We start from the raw sequence: 5,849 nt of genomic DNA, 5'->3' as shown, positions 1-5,849 counted from the left end.
AATAACGTGATTAGATATCTGGTCACCATGACCCAACCAAACTGATAAATTAACCACTACAAACTATAACAAGAAATTAGAATAATGGAGGATTTACTAAGCAATAAAAAGATCTCTTAACAATATAAGAATAGCAAAAACAACAAAAACAATAGTATCTATAGGAAGCAGCCACTAACCCTAGGCATGAAATGCCGTCTTTCCCTCAGGCTGGTTACAAAGGGCACCACCAAGGTCCATGAGAAGTCAAAGAAATTTACCGAGCTGCTGCACTGGTGGCACTTGGGAATCTGCCCTCAGGTGCAGGAAGGCAACCATGGGGAGGTGCCACATCCCAGAAGTGCTGGGAAGCCATCCGTGGACCGGTGCTACGCCAGTAAAACACTGCAGAGCACCCAAGGGAACGCCACACAGGTTAGCCGCTGAGTACAAGAGCCAGGAGCTTCCCACAGCAGGGGCTTGCAGAGGAGGCACGGCAAGGCCAGGAGGGGAATCTCCAGTGCAATCTTTTTTAATAATGTTTATTATTTTTGAGAGAGAGAGAGGGAGACACAGAATCCAAAATGGACTCCAGGCTCTGAGCTGTCAGCCCGACGTGAGCTCGAACTCACAAACCGCGAGACCATGACCTGAGCTGAAGTCGGACTCTCAACAGACCGAGCCACACGGGCACCCTCTTTTCAGTGCATTCTACTGGCAAAGGCTAACACTGCCAGCTGGCAAAGGAAAAATGTTTACAAACGGGCCTAGCTTCATTGTCGCAGAACAGGCAGTGAAGTGTAGGTCTGGATCTCAGAGGCCAGAAACTGATACCTGCCCTAGTTCCTTACATTCAGTCGCGGAGGAAACAGGAGGGGAGCAGGAAAATGCAGGAGGAAGAGATGAAACAGCAGAGCAAATGTCTCCAAAATGTATGGTGCAGTGGTTTAGAGCAGACATCGTCTGCCAGGTCCGTTAAGACTTGGTCCACACGTATCCATACAATTTTCTTCACTACCTTTTAAAATACTGACTTTAGGGGCGCCTGGGTGGCTTAGTCGGTTAAGCGTCCGACTTTCGCTTAGGTCATGATCTCGTGGTTCATGGGTTCGAGCCCCGCGTCGGGCTCTGTGCTGACTGCCAGCTCAGAGCCTGGAGCCTGCTTCAGTCTGTGACTCCCTCTCTCTCTGGCCCTCCCCTGCTCACGCTGTCTCTCTCTCTCGGTCTCCTAGAAATAAATAAAACATTAAAAATAAATAAATAAATAAATAAAATAAAATAAAATACTGACTTTAATTTAAAAATATGTATATATTGATTAATTTGAGTGAAAAAGGGTGGGAGCCTTTTGCAGTCTAAAGGAAAGAGGACCACACGGGTAGCAATGAAGTGATGGAAAGTGTTGGGTACTTGGTATACTTTGAAACTAAAGCCAGAGATCTTCCTGATGGATTCAGTGTGGGGGGTAAGCGAAAGAAGAGTCAAGAATGACTCAAGATTTTGGCCTGAACAACTGGAAGGAAGAAACTAGAAATTCTGTTAGATGAGTAAGGATGTGGGGTGAACAGGCTTTGAAGACAGATCAGAAGTTCAAGTTTGGACACGTTAAATTTCAAAAATGGATTAGATATGCATGGAAACGGTGAACAGGAAATTGAATGTCTGAGTCTGGATTTTGTGAGCAATTGGACCTCGGATACAAATGTTGGAGTTGCCAGCATATATAGGTGGAATTTATGTCCTAAAACTGGATGAATAAGGGAGTTATTAAATTATCTCCCAAAACATTCACTTTAATTCCATGATAGGCATATGGCATGATTTATTGTGTGACATTTAGATTTACCTCCCAAGTTTTCACTATTCTGAATCATACCATAATGAACAAAATTCCTTGCTTTGTGAGAACTACCATTTTTGTAGGTCAGAGGCAAATGTTGACAACCGTATACGATTCAGCCTAATATTTGTGATAATTCTTTTGGTTCTTTATCTTGACACGTTATAATTTGATTACAATATATACTGTAACGTAGATGGAGCAATTAATCTCTGGGCTGCAAAGCCTAAAAATAAATCACTCTAGTTAGAGCTAGCATGTGGGGCCAGATGTTTCCTAAAACTCCCATAAAACATAATCCTGAGGTCTGTCATTTGCCTACCCATAACTTGTGTTCTTAAACAACCCCAAAACTTCTTTGGGATTTCTCACTGACATCCTATTCAAAAACAGTAGAGCTTCCAAACACATGAAATAAAAGCTAATGGAATCAATGAGAAAGAGACAAAATCTCAAGTATAGCAGGAAAAGCACTTTTCTCAATAACTGAAAGTGCAAATAGATAGGAAATCAGTAGAGACGTAGAGGACTTGGACAATACCATCAACCAACTTCACCAAATTAATATTTATAGAATATTTTCACCAACAGCAAGATACAAATTCTTTCCAAGTACACAAAGAACATTTACCAAGATTGACAATCTTTAGGGCCACAAAATAAGTATCAGTAAATTTAAAAAGATGCAAGTCATGTAAAGTATATTCTCTGGCCACAAGGGTCAAAAAATGAATCAAAGTGAAAGCAAAAAGGGCATCTAAAGCAGCTCTTAAAGAGAAATTGCTAGCACTGATACCTGTCCTAGAAAAAGGTTTTCTTGGTGCACCTGGGTGGCTCAGTCAGTTAAGCATCGACTTGGGCTCAGGTCATGATCTCACGGTTCATGGGTTCGAGCCCCACATTGGGTTTGTGCAGGCAGTTCAGAGCCCGGAGCCTGTTTCAGATTCTGTGTCTCCCTCTAACATATATTAGTTTAGAAACTAAAAAAAATAAAATTAATTAATTAAAAACTAAACTAACAAAAAAGAAAATAAAGATTATAGCAGAAATCAATGAAACAGAAAAAGAAAAATCAGTGAAAGCAGAAGGTAACTTTTTTTTTTTGAGAGAGAGAGAATCCCAAGAGGGGCTGAGGGAGGGAGAAGGGAGCGGGGGGTGGGGGAGGGAGAGAAAAAGAAGTGGGGCTCATCCAAAGTGGGGCATGACCTAAGCCAAAGTCAGATGCTTAACAACTGAGTCACCCAGACAGCCCAGAAGGTAATTTTTTGAGAAATCAATAAAATTGTCAAACAGCCAGATTGATTAGAGAAAAAAGAAGACAGAATTGCCAATATCAAAATGATAGAGTTGACATAAAAACAGATCCTGCAGATATTGAAAGGATAATAAGGAAAATGGGTAAAGGATTTCACTCGTGTGGAATTTAAGAAACAAAAGAGATGAACATATGGGAAAGGGGGAAAAAAGGGAAGGAAATTGTAAGAGGCCCTTAACCACAGAGAACAAACAGGGTTGATGGTGGGGGGCTAGATGGGTAATGGGGATTGAGGAAAGTGCTTGTTATGATGAGCACTGGGTGTTATATGTAAGTGATGAATACTGAAACCAGTATTACACTACACGTTACCTAACTAGAATTTAAATAAAAATTTGAAAAAAGAAACAACTATTAAATTAATAACCTAAAAAAGAAAAAAAGGATATTAAGGGGAATAATATGAACAACTTTTTTTTAAAGTTTTATTTTGAGAGAGAAACTTCAGAAGGTTGCAGGACACAGAGTTAAATGTACGAAACTCAGGTGTACTTCTATATGCAATAACATTATAAATCTGAAATACTTAGGAATAAATTTGACCAAAAAAGGTGCAGGATCTGCTCATGGAAAACTACTTCGGGAAATTAAAGAGGCCTTAAATACATGGAGAGATATGGTGTGTTCATAGGTTAGAATAGTCAATATTATTAAGAAGTCAATTATCCCCAAGTTGACCTATAGAGTTAAAGCAATCCCATCAAAAAATCCTAATCTATTTTTGTAGAAATTAACTAATTCTAAAACTTATAATGAAAACAAAGATCCTAGAAGAGTCTAAATAACTTTGAAGAAAAGAGACAAAATTGGAAAACTTCTACTAACCGATTTCAATACTTATAATAAAGCTACAATAATTCAGTGTGGGAAAAACTGAGGTAAAGCGAGACAAATAGATCAATGGAACAGAATAGAAAGGCTGGTAATAGACCCAGACATATATGGTCAATGCTTCAATGAAGTTGCAAAGGCAATTTAATGACAAAAAGAAGAGCCTTTGCAGTCAATGTTCACATGCAAAAGAAATGAAGTTCGATCCACGCCTTATACCACATACAAAAACTAACTCCAAATGCATCATAGATATAAATGCAAATCCAAAACCTGTAAAACTTCAAAAGAAAACAAAGGTAACTGGCCTTGGGTGAGGCAAAGATTTCTGAGATATGACAACAAAAGACACAATGCATAAAAGAAAAAGCTGATAAACTGGACTTAATAAAAATTAAGAATGCATGCTCTTCTTTTTTCTAGTTTGAGATACTGATTGACCAGTGTAAACTCCAACATGGTACCTCAACATGATTTTCAGCATTTACAGGGGAAATGCTTCCTGGTTAAGTAGAAAATTGTACAAATCACTTCTGGAAGACCTCATCCTAAGCAGCTTTATAGTCAAACATTTCATTTAGAAGTCTGAACTTTCTTTCTTCAGTTCGCTATAATCTATATTTACTGAGAAGACTGTGCATTGCTCATTAGGACATACTTTATTCTGGGTTCTGGGTTACTCTCTTCATCCCAGTGGATATCTGGATTGAACAATGCTAGACACAAAACATTCAGTGCTGCACTAGTACCTCCAGCTCCAATAAATATGAAGAGAGAAATCAAGCTTGAATGCTTCTTGGCCTAACCAAGGATTTAGGGGAGCATATCTGTGCCAAAGCCCTCTGGTCTGAAAGGAGAGGACACTAAGGCCAGGCCTGGAACTAAGCAGTCGCTGCCCAAAGAGATGCTCTTTGAAAGCTACTATTTGGAGAATGCAAAGTGAAGCCATAGATGGGGAGAAAATATTAGCAAATAACATATCTGATGGAGAACTTGTACTCAGTGTGTGGGTGTGTACGGGCATGGGTGTATATATACATTCTGTTTTTTTTTTTAATGTTTATTTTTGAGAGAGACAGAGTGCGAGTGGGGGAGGGGCAGAGAGAGAGGGAGACACAGAATCTCAAATAGGCTCCAGGCTCCCAGCTGTCAGCACAGAGCCCAACGTGGGGCTAGAACCCACGAACCATAAGATCATGACCTGAGCTGAAGTTGGAAACTTAACCAACTGAGCCACCCAGGTGCCCCTATATATACATTCTTGTGTGTGTGTGTGTGTGTGGATACACACACACTACATATACCTTCAAAATGTAATAAGATAAACAGCCAAACAACAACAAAAAGGGGCAAATAATTTGAATGGACACTTTAAGAAGATGTATGGATATCAAAAAGCACACAAAAAAATGATAAAGATGCTCATCACCATTAATTATCTCAGAAATCCAAATTAAGGGACTGTTGGGTGGCCTAGGTGGTTAAGCAGCCCACTCTTGATCTCATCTCAGGGCTTGATCTTAGGATCATGAGTTCAAGCCCTATACTGGGCTCCATGCTGGGAGGGAAGGAAGGAAGGAAGGAAGGAAGAACGGGAGGGAGGGACATAGGAAAGGAGGGAAGGAAGAAAGAAGGAAGGAGAAAGAAATACAAATTAAAACTAAAATGAGATACTACTACACACCTCTAAAAAATGGCTAAATCTGAAAGGACTGATTATACCAAAAGTTGGTGAAAATATATAGAACAGCTGGAATTCTCATACAGTTGATAGGAATGTAAAATGGGACAACCACATAGGAAAACAGTTTAACCGTTTCTTAAAAAGTTTGACATACACCTATTACATGATTAAGCCATTCTATTCCTAGGTAATTCATTACC

The 5,849-nt window shown here is 39.5% G+C and overlaps 1 pseudogene; it reads right to left on the bottom strand.

Annotated features, from left to right (window-relative positions):
- Nucleotides 1–3,536: 3,536 nt before the first annotated feature.
- LOC120242154 lies at nt 3,537–4,790 on the bottom strand (annotated as a pseudogene).
- Between the last annotated feature and the right edge of the window lie 1,059 nt (nt 4,791–5,849).

This window comes from Hyaena hyaena, unplaced genomic scaffold, assembly GCF_003009895.1.
Source record: "Hyaena hyaena isolate Hyena2069 unplaced genomic scaffold, ASM300989v1 scaffold_303, whole genome shotgun sequence".
Classification (NCBI taxonomy): Eukaryota; Metazoa; Chordata; class Mammalia; order Carnivora; family Hyaenidae; genus Hyaena; species Hyaena hyaena.
This window is presented reverse-complemented; position numbering and strand designations above follow the sequence as displayed.